The 16319-nt window shown below is 41.1% G+C and overlaps 1 protein-coding gene across 1 annotated transcript in view; it reads right to left on the reverse strand.

The window, feature by feature from the left end:
• The window catches only part of LOC148825555 (antigen WC1.1-like), a 219990-nt gene that overhangs the window by 126226 nt on the left and 77445 nt on the right, over window positions 1–16319 (reverse strand). The window lies entirely within an intron of this gene.

A 16319-nucleotide genomic window follows, 5' to 3' on the forward strand; every position in this document is an offset into this window, starting at 1 on the left:
ACTGCTGTCACTCTGGACTGAATCAGAGCGACTGTCGACACAAGGAAGATGCAGGGGTTACCTGTACAGGTGAGGAGAGTCTTAGAACTGTAGATGAACAAGGTAGCAGATCAATGGAGAAGTTAGACTGATGTCACCCATACTCTATCACTGCTTAATATCTAACTGAATCAACTAAGATCATCAGTGACAAGATTGGGATGTTTTGTAGCCATGTGTGTGTGAACAGCACTAGGCTTTAATTCCGAACAAGACACCATTCATCCTGCAATCCTAGATTTGACCTCAAGGAAAAAATGTAAAGATTTTCTTTTTATTAAGACCACTCTGGATTCAACTTGCTATAAAACCAAAGGCAAAATAATAACAGTTCTCCTATCTCTTTTACAGGTTTGTCAAAGACAACAGCCAGTCCAGCAACAGCTACAGGTGAACAGAAATCCTCCTTGTCATTGATAACTCCTGTCATTCTGTCTCTTCAGATTCCCAGTGTAGCTGTAGTGTCTCCTCTCCTCCCTCAGGGTGAAGATCAGTCTTTTCAGATTCCCAGTGTTTGCAATAGTGTCTCCTCTCCTTTCTTAGGGTTAAGATCAGTGCCTCTTCAGATTCCCAGTGTTGCTATAGTGTCTCCTCTCCTCTCTCAGGGTGTAGATCTTGTGCTAGTGTCCTCTCTTTCCTCACTGATTTACTGACAGTCCTGATGGGTTAGATTGGGAATCCTTAACTTTTCTTCATTGATCTTAGGTTCACTCTGAAGCATGATACCCACATATGGGAACAGGAGGAGAACAGGACATGTGTCGAAGTGTATATGAGCCCAAGAGCACCTCTCCTGATCCCTGTTCATCCATTGTCTCCCCCTCTCTCAGGCAGAACCAGGACAACACCCCAGACACAGCCGCTGGGAGGCCTGTCCGCCTCGCCCCTGGTCCTCCTGCTGCTGGGAGCTCTGCTCTTCGTGGTGCTGGCTCTGTTAGTGGGGCAGCTGATCCAGAACAGGAAGCTGAGGAAAGGTAGGGAGAGAACTCACCATCCACATAGTGACCTCTAGTGGTCATTTCTGTCACTCACATGGAACTGATATTTATATAATTCCCTTGAGGAATAAACCTGGTAGAGAAAACCATTTGAAGTTTAAGAAAGATTATCAACAGTTAAAGAAGGAGATATCAAGAAATTTGCAAATCCAGAAGCATAACATTTAGGTGCTCTAATGTCCAAAGAAGGTTTAGTAGTCAATGTTTGATCTTGTACTCTGCTCCCTGCATGTTAACCCTGAGTGTCTGTTTCCTCACACAGCCCTATCTAAGGGAGCACTCACCCCTTATCATGATGCCGTCTACGAGGAAATAGAGTACAAACTGGCCAGAGAGGGAACCTACAGCGCCCCCAGGAGAGGTGAGTGGAGAGAGTCTTCAGGTGTGATTAGTCTCCACCCTCGGAGGAAGATCTGAGGATTACACTTGTAGAAAATCTCACTCAACTGGTTTCTGACAAAAAGAGTATTTTTTAGTTTTAAACCTGTAGGGTTTTTTCTCAACTGGTGTCAAACTAAGTGACGAAAATCAACACAGCACGAATCTGGATCTGCCTTATAAACACAAACTCACACCCTGGCTTCTCTTCCAGTAGAGGACACTGAGGCTGCTGTCCGACTGCAGGTATTGATCTGTCCTCCTGTTCACAGGGAGATTCCTCTCTGATGAGATGCCCTCTGGATATGACGATGTGGAGGACAGTGAGGGAGACCCAGTACCAGGTGAGGGAAGATGGAGTCAGGGGGCTCAGTGTGGGAGTGGGGGTGTCTTCAGTCCAGTACTCTCTCTCATCCCAAACCAGGCTGACATTTAGAGAACTTAAGTAGAAAATCCTGAATTATACAAATAGAACCACATGTGTTTGATACCTTATAAAGCCAACTCTTCAATGTTGCCTCACACTAGCCTTATCTCGGCAGATCACAGATGCTGAGCAAAACTATAGCTGGTCAATACTGGGGTGGTAAACAGGGTGCTGCTTTCATTGGTTTTGATAGAAAAGGAGACTGGGGAACAGCATGCTGTAAAAACTGCCTTTCAGATCAGATAAATCAGCGACCCTAGAGTTCTGGCTTAACTATACACCATAAAACATTTAAAATCACACTTTACAATAACTTTGCAGCTCTATGGTCAAACTAAGTCTGAGTCCGGAAGTGTAAATTCTCTGTCTCTCTCTGTGGTTCAGGAGACTCGATAACCTCTCTGAAAGAAGAGATCCCAGAGTACTATGATGATGCTGTAACTGTAGCTCAGAGCCCAGATGCCTTGTCAGGTCAGTTACTTCAGTCTAGTCACATGGGGAAACTCTGCACCAATCTCAGTGAGTCTGACTCTCTCTACTATGTCTTTGATCTCAGCTTCTGAATACGTAGTCTGTGTTATTCTGCACCAGTCACATGAATCTGACTCTCTGACTCTCTCTCTCTGTGATCTCTGCCCTGCACACTCAGTCTGTGTCACTGTGCTGCCAGTGTCCAGCTCCTCTTCAGTTGCACATAGTGTTCAAATCACTCTCTGTCCAAATACAACCAACCTTTCTCTGCCCTGTTGTCCTTCAACATCTTATTTTAAATTTTAAGAATTGTTTTAAATTTCTTACTGAAGTGAATAGGACTAGAAATCAGGTTCCCTGATCTCCTGTACTTGTCTGGAGTTTTAGTTCCAATGTGATGTTCAGTTAATCAGTGTGTTCTGAGGAGCTCCAGCAGTCATGTGCTCTAGATAAATCAGTGCTCTGATATGCGTCACTGAATCTGTACTCTTTGTGGTTCAGGACAGCTGATGTCCCCTGTGACGGAAGAGGCCCCAGAGTACTATGATGATGCTGTAACTGTACCTCAGAGCCCAGATGCCTTGTCAGGTGAGTTATTTCAGTCCAGTCCCATAGAGAAACACTGCACCAATCCCAGAGAGTCTGATTCTGTGCAGTGCATGGCACATTTGGATTATAGGGCTCACATCACTGCTCTCTGTCCAAATACATCCGTACGTCACTGCCCTGTTGTCCCTCAACATCTTAATTCAAAACCTAGGATTAGTTTTAAATGTATGACAGACATGAATAGGAGAGGAAATCAGGGTCCCTGATCTCCTGTACTTAAGACTCTGGTGTTTTAGTCGTAACTTGATGTTTAGTTAATCAGTGTGTTCTGACGAGGTCCAGCAGTCCTGCTCTTTAGATGAGTCAGTGTTCTGATGAGTGACAGTGACACATTGCTCTGTGTGCTTCAGGAGAGCTGATGTCCTCTGTGAAAGAAGAGGGTCCAGAGTACTATGATGATGCCATCACTGTGCCCCAGAGTCCAGACACTGTGTCAGGTGAGTTATTATAAATAAGATTCATCAGTACCCCCTGTACCAGCCCACAGTAGCCTTTGTCATTAGAAATTAGTCTCAACCTAATTTCATATCTGCAAATAAACACTAACTGGAAATGAAGAGGCCAGTTTGTGTCAGAATGACAGAGACATTACTGACCTGCTCTTCTGTTTACAGGAAGACTCCTCCCTGATAAGACACCCTCTGGATACAGTGATGTGGGGGACAGTGAGGGTTACCCTACTTCAGGTAAAGGGGGCTACAGCCAGGGGGCTCAGTGTGGGTGAGGTAGTTCAGGGATGGGAAGATAACCTCCAGTAATCCATCTCTGTTGCACTCTCATCCAAGACAGGGGGGAATCAGGCATTTTGCAGTAGCAGTGGCTTCACTCTGTCATGTCCTACAAGGATCAATAACAGCCAATAAAGGCGGAGAGACCTGAATTGTACAAAGTTAGATCACAAAGATCAGAGTGTCATTGAAACCCACCTACTGACACACCCAGCCAATCAGATGATTTAAATTGATCAGCAGCTGATCAATGATGAGGGAGTAAGGTCTAGACAGAGCAAAGCTTTAGATTCCCCAAGACCAGGAATTCTGTTCTCTGACTGCAGAGAGAATTACTAGGCTCAGAAATTACTAGGTCTTCCTCACTGTGGTTTAAGAGCATTGATACTTCATAAGTATAAGTGAATTCTACACTGAATCATCAAGTCTTCCAAAAAGATACAATTTAATTTTAAAAAATCCTATTAAACACTTTTGACTACAATATTGTAACATCTATTCTGTATACTATAACTGTTAGTCCACTAATAGCCATTGATATCAAAGCAGATTACTTCTCAGATATGTTCTATTATGCTTATTTTGTGTTATGCAAATTATAATTATATCAATAAATTGTATATTGTTTGGTTAGAATACATGTGTGAAACTATAGATTATTATGTTTGATTAGTTCCTAGAAGTCTACAAGTACTCTCAAAATATACTGCTATAATTTCTGATTGTTACAGAAAATTAAAATCCCCATTCACTGCACTGCACTCACAATTGGCAACCCACTGAAGCTAAGCAGGTGTGAGCTTGGTCAGTACCTGAATGGGAGACCTCCTGGGAAAAACTAAGGTTGCTGCTGGAAGAGGCATTAGTGGGGCTAGCAGGAGGCGCTAACCCTGTGGTCCATGTGGGTCCTAATGCCCCAGTGTAGTGACGGGGACACTATACTGTAAACAGGCGCCGTCCTTGGGATGAGATGTAAAAACCGAGGTCCTGACTCGCTGTGGTCATTAAAAATCCCAGGGTGTTTCTCGAAAAGAGTAGGGGTGTACCCTGGCGTCCTGGTCAAATTTCCCATTGGCCTTTATCAATCATGGCCTCCTAACAATCCCCCTCTATAATTTGGCTTAATTACTCTGCTCTCCTCCCCACTGATTGCTGATGTGTGGTGAGTGTTCTGGTGCACTATGGCTGCCGTTGCATCATCCAGCTGCACATTGGTGGTGGTGGAGGGGAGTCCCCATTGCCTGTGGAGTGTCCAGAAAAGCGCTATATAAATGTAAGCAATTATTATTATTGTGACTATGTAAGTGTTTTAAAAAATCTAGGTACACCTGGGTAATGTCATCAATTCCAATTCCAATTCCAATTCCAGTACATGACTAGGTGCTGCAAAGCAAGGAGATGTTTGCTGAGATGTTGAGGTGTGAGATTCAGTGATCAAAGCAACCATAAAGTTTAGTTAAGTTCTGGGTAAATGATTGTCAATCAACCGTCCAGGAATGACAGAGCTATTTCTTGCTTCTACTACTTGTCCAGATCAACTGGAAAGACCAAATTGGAGTTTAGTCTTTGACCCTCATAAAGAGAGCTTGCCCTTCTGTTGTTTTTAGAAACTTTAATTTCTTGTTTAGAGAATCCCTTGGTTAAAAGGTGCCTCTCCTGGCTAGTGGGAGCATCTTTAGAACAGGGAGATAGGCTCCCATTCATTTTGTAACAGTTGAGTTCACAAAGAGAGAGATTTAACTGTATGTTGTAATGTCTTTGGTTTAGAAGGTTTGATTTATCTCTTTCTTTTATGTAGGTGTTCTGTAAAAGCTGAATACTTGGTAGCAGTTTGAGGATTTTCTGGATGGTTAGGATGTAGGTGTCTAAAACACCTTGTTAGCAAATTTGTAATTGTGTGCTGTATGTTTATGTTGTGTGTAATTATGTGTGTGTTGTGTTGTTAATAACAAATATTTCACTATTGGGAATATATTTGGCAAAATCTTTACAAGTTGGGGGCTTATGATTATGACTTTATGATTTAATTATTAATTTATCTACTCAGTCATTTCTGATATTCACCATTTTCATAATACTTATTTGTATCAGTATTATGTTAATAACTGAGTCATTTGTAAAAATATGAGTCTGTGTCTCTCTGTCAGGTGTCCCCCACGCTGGCCCTGGAGTGGACAGGGTCCTGCCCACACTGCCCTCTGAAGAAGGAGCCCCTGCCCCTGACAGGACTGACTACGATGATGTTGGGGACGAGTCTCAGGGAGAGGATGGGTGCTGTGAGACTGACAGGGCTGTCTGGGAGAAGCTCCTCCTGTAGGTCTAGACACAGAAGAGCTTCACCAACAGAGTCACACAGTCTAACAACAGTTCTGAGCACCGAGACTGTCTGTGACTGTCTGAGTCCACTTCACTCCACTGTTTCCACACTGTCCTGCAGCTTGTGTTTTGCAAAATTGAGACTTGAACATTCCATTTCTGCTCAGCCTTTCTTTTAATACCTTTTGATGTTCCAGATATAGGAAATAAAATTGTTGATTGATGTACAGTTCTGAATGTACCACTTTTGATGGGAATATTTTTGACACGTTTTATTAAAGTTTTGCTTTGCAATAATCTTTGGTTTTGTTATGCTCATTTCTAATGTATGACGTTAAAGGTATCATTAAAAATTAAGGAGCCCTTGGTCACTCGCAATGATTAAATCATAAGAAAGAAGAAAGTTACTTGTTTGTTTCAAATCATAAGTATCAGGAGATCGACACAAATGTAAAAAAAACACTGTACACAAAGCTAGACACAACATGATACAACCTAAATGTTATTTAAATTTCCCTACAAATCAAGAGAAATCAAGGGTCCTGCAAGAAGACACTGTATAGCATCACTAATCCTAAACCTACAGAAAATGTATAGCTAAAGAGAGTTACAAAAGCATCTGGATTTAAATAACTGGAACACAGGAAAGTTAAAACTATAAACAGGAATGACTGACATTGTAAAACTCATGATCATAAAGGGTCAGGCCTTTTTAAACTAACTTGCTAAAATAATATCAGAATGTTTTTGGACTGTGGTAATAAAAATATAATTAATAATTGCTTGTACTTATATAGCACTTTTCTGGACACTCCATTTAAAGCACTTTACAGGTAATGGGGACTCCCCTCCACCACCACCAATGTGGAACCCCACCTGGAAGATGGGACCACAGCCATAGTGCACAAGAATGCTCACCACACACCAGCTCTCAGTGAGTAATGAGTAATGTGTAGTGAGTAGTGAAGCCAAATCATAGATGGGGATTATTAGGAGGCCATGATTGGTAAAGGCCAATGGGAAATTTAACACATCTATGTAGAACAGAGGGACAGTTAGTCCTCAGTAATATCCTCTACTTTGGCTTCTACTCTTTTTGAAAGACATCCCGGCATTTTTAATGGCCAAAAGGAGTCAGAACCTCAGTTTTACATCTTACCTGAAGGGCAGAGCCAGTTTACTGTATAGTGTCCCCATCACTATACTGGGGTATTAGCACCACCTGCTGGCCCCACTAACACCTCTTCTAGCAGCAACCAGTTTTTCCCAGGAGGTCTCCCATCCAGGTACTGGTCAGGCTCACACTTATTTAGTTTCAGTGGGTTGTTAGTTGTGAGTTGCAGAGTGATATGGCTGCTGGCAAGAAACTAGACCACCTGAAGGAAACTAATGCAAACATAGGGAGAAACCACTCTGCTCTACTCAAGGACAATTTTTATCTTCCACTTATGATTTCAACATTTTCCTTGGAAGATGTCAAGCCACAGAGCCTGTGATGCGCTTCATTGCCGGCTGTAGTGGACATCCTGTTGAACATAAAAAGCATATTGAGTTCCTCGGACATGAAATTACCAGATAAAAGCCATTCTCGTCACTTGCTGAGCGAGCAGGCTCGGCGCAAACAGAACGCAGGTGTCTCAGAGTGGTGTGTCCAAGTGGCTGTAAAAGGGCAGGCCTCCACCATGGCCACAGCTTAGCTGGTTAAAGTACCTGTCTAGTAAACTGGTGAACCTGAATTCAAATCCTGCCAGTGCCTTTCTTTCTCGTCGTGTAGAGTTTATCATTATGGACAGCAGCAGGCGTCTGCCTTACGTTTAATGTAAGTGTTCATTTCTGGAACAACTTGTTTTTCAAAAACTGCACACTAGTTGCGATAGATAAAATACTAATCTTCAATGTCAGTGCAGAATTACTACCAGCTGGCAAGAAAATAAAAACGATTTTTTTGTCTTTAGCCTTAAACCTATGAATGTAGAAGAAAAGATGATACAGAAGATAACCCTTAGACGTTCATCGAAAGCTCAGTAAACGATAAAGCAGAGGCTCGTGTTCTGAATTCTCCTCGCATCTGATTGTCTTCGACCATTAAAAATTACACTGTGTAGACATGTCACTCTTCCTAACACAATTAAAGAGCCACAGGCAAAAGTGCCTCTCAGGAGTTTCATTCGACAGTTCAAATGCGATCACCTGTTCCACTACTGAGCTACTAAAAACCTGTGAATAGGTGGTTTAAGTTAGTCTCCTACATCAGTAACATCTAATGGGCAGCAGATGTTATTTTAGGTTTGTTGCAATTGAGAACAGGTTTAGTACAGAGCTGCTGACAAATTTCAGCAGCCACGTTCGTTGCAATGACCTGTTGTAGGGTCATTGCCAATCAGCCGCAAGAAAAAAAAAACATAATTTGTGCCTTTATCAAAAAAAAAAGAAAAACAGATGAGTAGTTTATGTTGTAATTTCAGGTACAATGTAAGAACTTAAGTTAACTAGTCCTACAGTAATGCGTGGGGTCCTATCAACAGAAAAAAAATACTTGTACCCCGAAAACACAACAACCACAAAGCCAGAAGTCTTCCGGGAACCTAGTCTAACTACTACAGAAAATAAAATTTTAAAAAATTACTTAACGGAACAACTTCAAAACAAAAAGAACATTTAAAACAAATCTGGGGAACAACAAAAACACAGAATCTAATGCGAGAGCTTTTTCAAGTCTTCGGTACCCCATCGTGCTCCCTTAGTCCCAGTAGATCTCTCGTCTAAGAAGATATCTCTCATCTATCTGTGTACAGATCAGCAGGTGGTCCACTACTGATTGGAAATTAAGTAGGTAGCTGCGTCAGCTGCAAAGGAAAAAGTATAGGTTTATTCTATGCTAAAAAGAGAAGGAAACACGACGTGGACCCTTCTTCGGGTGTGATGTGGAATAAACCTGTACCTGTTCCTTTGATGTTAATTTAGACCGGAACTCCAGCAAATACCTAACAGACTACAATCCCACTAGATAAGGTGTTTAGGATGACCTATACGTAGCAGCATCTAAACTGGACAGTTGCTTTCAGTAGCTAAAGACCTGCGCAGACTGACATTGCACAAACACAGGGTGAAACAGGGTTTCGGCATGTTTTCCGTCTCCGCCTGGGGGGGGAAGGGACAGTAACAGAGCAAGGAAACTACAAGGGAAGAACATGAAAAAATAGTGCTCAGGTGGTCAGACACGTAAAAAAAACACAGAATCTAACTGCGAGAGCTTTTTCAAGTTTTTGATACTCCATCGTGCTCCTCTCGTCTAAGAAGATCAGTTGGAGGTCCACAGCTGATAGTAATGTAAGTAAGTAGCTGTGTCAGCATGCATGCAAAGGAACGAGTAAAGGTTTATTCCATGCTGACAACGTTTCGGCAGTGGAGCCTTGTTTTTTTCATGTTAATTTAGACCTGCAAATACCGAAGAGCACCTTAACTCATCACTTGATTTCAGTAGCTAAAGACACTGCTCCAGGTGAGGCTCGAACTCACAACCTCGACATGACTCTGCCGTGCACTGCTGTATAAGTACCACACACTGACCGATTGCGCTACATAATTTACTTTCCCTTCACACACTGACGTTGCACAAACACAGGGTGAAACGGTTTCGGAATGATTTCCGTCTCCGCGTGGGAGAAAGGGACAGTAAAAGAGCAAGGAAACTACAAGGGAAGAACATGAAAAAATAGTGCTCAGGTGGTCAGACAGTAAATCAGCCCAGCAGATTTACACTACAAATTTGTAATTTGTAACGATATTTATGAGTCAATCAGCACACGGATTTCTCTTCATGTGTCCGAAACTTTGCAGTTTGTATTTTCGTTTAAAAAATCCACCAAACTGACAATAATGGAGAGCTAACTGACGCCTTTGTGAACACTTTAAGTCGATTACATGTTTCATTTTCAATTCGCCTCCTTTACACGCATAGCAGCCCGGACACTAAGCGAAAGGTTGAGAAATTATCTAGCACGTCTCATGTTCAACAAATTCAATGTGAAGTGCAGTACATGGAAAATGTTGATCAATCAAAAAAAAATTGCAGTAAAGCGCTCGAAATAGATAAAACTGTATTGATATGTACGGGAAATTGAGGTGTTATAGCAGTCCAACCCAAGACAAGCAAAACCAGAATAGACGAAAAATTAAAATACGTAGAGTAATACAAAATAAATATATAGTTAGGTGTGTGCAAAATAGGCAATATTACTAGCGTTGATTCAACATAGTATAGTAGGCTAGCACCTTCCCTCTGAAGGAACGGTGTCCAAGAGGCAAAGCGTCGGGCTTGTAAACCAAAGATCATGGGTCCGAACCCCATCCCTTTTTCATTCACCTTTATCAAGGTCTGCAAGTAACATGGAAAGGTCTCTTCTTGTTACTCTTTCTGTGAAAGCGCACAGTTGTCTGTTAAAGCCTAAACGGATTGCGAAAATATAATATATGGAATTTGTTAAGAACTTTATCGTCTTTTCACAAATAAATAAAGAATAATAGAAAGAAGACGTTTTATATTCGTATGCTGAGACCAGTAACAGTATCTACGCACACATTCAGAAGACATTACAATGCCGATAGAAAAAAAGCATTTGTTCCAGTAAATTAGATCACGAATCATTTTAAATCATTTCTTTTTAACACAGCATTTGCTGGTGCTAGTTTCCGCGATTAACTAAAATACTTTTTTTTCTCTTACAGGATTTCTCGTTTACTTATCAACAAGTGTAGAAAGAATGGGGAATAAAGCAGTTTCGCAAATAACCCAGAGGTCTGTCACCCTTTGGGAGATGTCAAGCACATTGAGCTCCTTGGACATAAAAAGTGCCAGATAAAAGCCAAAGCATGACTGTGGAACCGACTTAGGGACGTGCAGAAACTCTCTGCACACAAGCAATCCACCACAATCGAAGAATGGCCGCAGATTCCCGCTCCTGTGTTTCCTTTACTACAGAGTTAATTCATGGGAATGAAGAAATAAGGATTGTGTTTCTGCAACATTTCGTGCACAGTACACCATTTCTATCTAACAATAAAACAACAGCCACAGCAAGGGCTTTACACGCAGTCTGGGGTATTTTCCCCTTTTATATTTTTGCCACTTTATATCGAACCTGTTATACTCCCAGAAGTGCACAGTAGATTGTACTTAATACAAATGTACAATTCACCACTGGTATAAACAGATGTGTGCCGTGTTTGCCTTTGTAAGCATTTGTTTAAAAAATAAGTTCACAATACGATAAAAACACAGAAAGCACAAACTTTATAATATAACAATACAAAATCAATACCAGATCATAAAGCCAATTAAGTACCTATCCTTTGAAAACAGAGAACACCTTTATATATACAAAAAAACGTGACATTTGTATACACTTTGAATTACAAAGAAGACAGAGTAGTCCCTGAATTCAAAGATCAGATCTTGGCCAAAACAAGAAAATCAGACGGGAACTGAATTAGGAACAAGAGCCTCTGCTTTGTTGTTTACTGAGCTTTTGATCAACGTCTGAGTGAAAAAGATTCGCTATTTTAACTCTTTGATTAAAGTACATAAAAAGCACCTTCCTTCAAGCCAGAGTCAAACAAGCAACCTAAGGATTCCCCACTGTTCTCACTACAGTCCTCTGCGCTACCAACTGAGCTATCAAAGGGATGACAGGAGCTTCTCTCTGGCACATACTGCCGAATGTAGTGAAATGTTCCGGATGATTTAAAACCCAGTTCGACATCAAGATTCCAGCTCGTTTCCTTAGTCCTGTTAACCTTGAAATTAAGCCATGAACCAGGATTCTTCTGTATAAACTTCCGGGGATATTACAAAATGTTTGATGGGGTATCAATCATTCCAGGAGGAAATTGACTCCTTTTTTTTTCTTGAGGGATCATATTAAACATTTCATTTGGATCTAGAAGAGGATCACCATGAGACACATAACAAACAGTTTTATTCTAACATACAGATTTATTAGATTATGTATCACAGCTAATGCATGTTCAAGTTCAAGTTTATTGTCATTATACTCATACACAGTTATATGGTATAACAAAATGCTCTCAGACGATAAGTAGTACAAAGAAAAAACAACAACAATACAATTGTATAACAAAAGAAAGACAGAGACAACAGGCAGTGTGCAAAACAACAAAAAGGTAACAGATAATGTGCAAAAACAACATCAGATGTGCAAAAACATGCATCAACAGAATGAAATAAAGGGATAGAAATTATGGGGAGTGAACCTTTTGACATGTAAGGTAGAGGTAGATTTCAATGTGTGTTTGAGTTTTTGGTAAGAAAGAAGGCACTGTGAGGTTCAGATCATAGGTGAGAGGTGAGGTGAGAGTGAGAGAGGCTGGGAGTTTAACAGTTTGATAGTGCGGGGGTAAAAACTGTCTCTGAGTCTGGTAGTCCGAGCCAGAATGCTCTGGTACCGTTTTACAGATGGTAGAGGGTCATACAGTCTGTAGCTGGGCTGTGTGGGGTCTTTGAAGATGCTTAGAGCTTTCCTCAAGCACCGTCTGTCATAAATGTCCTGTATAGATGGGAGGGCAATACCAGTGATGGACTGGGCAGTTTTCACCACCCACTGTAGGGCTTTGTGGTCAGCAATACTGCAGTTGCCATACCACACTGTGATGCAACCTGTCACTGTGGTTTCTGTGGTGCATCTGTAAAAGTTAGTAAGGATCTGGGGACATATCTTAGCCTTCTTCAACCGTCTTAGGCAGTACAGGTGCTGTTGTGCTTTCTTGATCAGACAGGTGGCATTGAAGGCACAAGTAATAGATTTATTCCATGCTGAATAGAGAAGAGAGAAACACAACGTTTCTGAAGAAGGCTTCACAGCTGAAACATTATCTTTTCTCTCTTCTCTTTTCAGCATGGAATAAACCTATTACTTGTTCTTTTGCAGACTATGCATGCTGACGCAACTACCCACCTGAACTAATGCATGTAAAGCCTTCAGTATGCAATAGTGAGAGTTCAGTTATCCCAGAGTGAAGAGAACTGATATTTAGTAAATTCATATTTAAATAGAATGTAAATCTTCAAAGTGTTCTGTCACTTCAAAATTATTACAGGAGGGGGGTGAACCCACGTGGACGCCTTAACCACTTGGTCATCCTGGTCTATAGTGATGCGTTTTTCGCTTGTTTAACATTTGAATATGAATCGGATTCAGACATTTGTAATTATTCACGTATAAAAAGACAACTCCAACTTATCAATTGCTCAGCCATCCTGGGTTCACCTTTCCAGCTCTGTGTTACACAGTTCATTAAATATATTTGTTTACTGAATATATTTCTTATATTTTTGAAGGGGGTGGGACTGTACATTGCTAGATCCAAGAAGAAAACAGGGTTATTGAGCCATTGGGCCTTCAGAGAATAAGTTGTGTGAGTGAATGTAACCGTGCGCTAAAGTAAAGAAAATCCTCTTAGATGAAGCGCTACAGATGCAGCCCCTGAAAGTGTATAAGTCTTACAATTATAGTACTGCTGACACAAATGTAGCCTCTACATCAGACCGAAATAGCGATGTCTTCGCCTAATCGTGTGAAGGATCTCCTCGTGAATCTGTCTCCTTCATCAATGGAAATAGAAGCCATTAGAATACGATACATGTTCACCTTCAACCCCGCAGCTGCCGGACGTGCTTGTTATGGGACTATTTGCAATAAGTATCGTATTAGTATTTGTGTGTCCTTACTGGTATCTTTTAAACTGTGCGGGGCATTCGGTAATATACAAACCGGACAGAGACACAGTAATAATCCTATTTTACCGTGTCCTTCATTTTAATTTACTGATCAGATAAATCGAAATTTTCTGATTCAAAGCCCCTGCAGTTCGTGCTAATTAGAACCACAACAATATTCCTGAGTCTTGAGCACACGTTCAGCTGGGCTCTGACTTTGTTCAGCACGATTTCTTGTTGCAGTTGAGCTCAGAGCTGGAGATGATCTCCATATTCTACCGCAATAACTACTCCGAAACGTAGTACACAGTAAACACGTTTTAAGTGAAGTCTGGTTGTTAAAAAAATTAAACCAGTGCCCTGTCACAGAAACGTACCCCGGTCTTCCGCGCAACAGCTTCCGCAGCTGAGCATGAGCTCTGTTTACTGTCAGTAGACATTTCCTCATTTCCAATGACGTTTTCGCCTGCTCTCAGTTTTTTAAAAACGGTCATAAACGCTCATGAAGTAATTAATTTCAGTTTGAAGTCTGTTTCTGTTGTCTCGGCTCTTGATGAAGAAAATCGTACCTGGGAGACTCCCTCTCTGAAGAAGTTTGCCGTCACCCTGCAAGGGAGAAGATCCATCATTCACCGAGGCAACCGCTGAGACAATTAATATTAACCACCGATTCCAATAACCTTAACTAAAGCAGGAAGATCAGTTTCTGCTCGAGTCAGCTGTTTTCTGACTGGAGACGCTGTGTGTCCGGGCTTAGAGGTTATATAAGAAAAGACTCAGAGAGCTGCGGGCGCGGCTCATTGCTCTGCGCTCCCCGTACTGAGTGCGCGTGTCCTCCCTCCTTTATTACCTTCGTACACTCCTCTTAAACCACAGAAAGTTCCCGGAATATTTCGATAAACAGCTACTGGGTCTTTCTTTCCGAGATCACAGGCAGAAACAATAAACACGCTGAAAACAGAAAGTTATTCCTAATCGTAGGCGAAGATGGGCAAAAATATATTTCCTAAAATCCAATAAAGTCCAGTCACGTTTAGGTACGATTCTGATGTACTATATCTGAATAGCTTTGGCACAGTTGTTACAACAAAGAAACAAATAATCTTTTTTTTTTATTTCATTCAAGCTGTAGTTTTAAAACTGTTTTTTTTTAATTCTCTAAATAATACAGAACACTATCACTCATTGTAAGCGTCTGACCATTGTTATTCCGGAATTGTAAACCAGTACACAGGCGTCGTGAAATTCATGCAAGAGTCACACGCTGGCGGGCAGTTCAGCGAATATGATTCCTTTCAGGGGCCGGATACTAGACAGAGTCATCGTTCGGAGTTTATTCCTCCTCTGCCGCAGTCTTTGCCTCGGACCACCCCTCTTGGCACATTTGCGCTGTATTTTCGATTTTCTGTATAAAACACCGAATGTCTTGAGGAAGTCTGGCAAGCGAAGACTGCTGGATTATTGATGTGCAAACATTGGTTCAAAATCAACATCCTCTGCTATTGCCGTTGCTCCTTTGATAGTTTCTTCAAATTCCTGATCTGACCTTCAATATTGAGGGATATTGAGCATAAAACCATACAAATTCAGGTGGGTCTGCGTCAGCATGCGTAAGCTGCAAGGGAACGAGTCATATATTTATTACAAAAAGAAAACAAAGTTTCGGCCGTGGAGCCTTCAGGTCTGCTAAGAACACTTCTCCACCCTTGAAGAAGGCCCAATGCATGAAATGTTGTGCTTTTTTCTTCTCTTTTCAGCATGGAATAAACCTACTCGTTCCTTTGCATACTGTACAATGCAAATTGTAGCTTTCTTTAGATCGCCAGTTTTCTTAAAATTCCAGCCTTTTTTACAGTTATTTTAGATGTTTGGCAAGGTGTAATAGCCCCTCTCGCATCCTCAGCTAAAATATTTTAAAAGTACAACAAAATTACATTATATTGAACAGCTCTTAGGTTAACATATATATTCAAATTAAGGTAAATATCCGAAAATATTGAAATACAACTCCGGCGATCTGTCGTTTTTGCTTGTCAAGTTCTCAAACAATTTTGCGTTGTATTTTAAATTACTTTAGCTGAGGATGCAACGGGAGTATAAATGAATTCTCCCGCCACCCATTAGAACATAAATTTCCATGGGTGAAAACTATCTGCTTGGAAGTTGCCGATGTCGGTAATTATTGGAAATTCCCGGTAATGTTGACTCTGGTACTCAATTGTTTACTACTGCAAATATCAAAATAGTTAAGGTTTCGCAGATAAATTAAATTTCTGCGGTGATGATGTTTTCTTTGGGTAAACATTTCACATTTCATCTTTCATAAGATATATGATTTAAAAAAGTTCCACAAAGGAAATGAATACATGCATTAAACCAAATCAAGCCCTCTGTGAGTGTCCCAAATGATCTGTTCTGTAAAACAAGACAGGAAGAAAGGTAACGCTAGAATTTAAACCCAGGTTTTCCTCTTTATTAAACAGGTGCTTTAACCAGCTAAACCACAGCGCCGGCAGAGCACTATTCTTACAGCCGCTTGGACACACCGCTCTGAGACATCTGCGTTCAGTATGCACTGAACCTGCTCGCCGAGCAAGTTGCCTCCTTTTCATGCACTA

Source organism: Atractosteus spatula, chromosome 10, assembly GCF_055471065.1.
Source record: "Atractosteus spatula isolate fAtrSpa1 chromosome 10, fAtrSpa1.hap1, whole genome shotgun sequence".
Lineage (NCBI taxonomy): Eukaryota > Metazoa > Chordata > Actinopteri > Semionotiformes > Lepisosteidae > Atractosteus > Atractosteus spatula.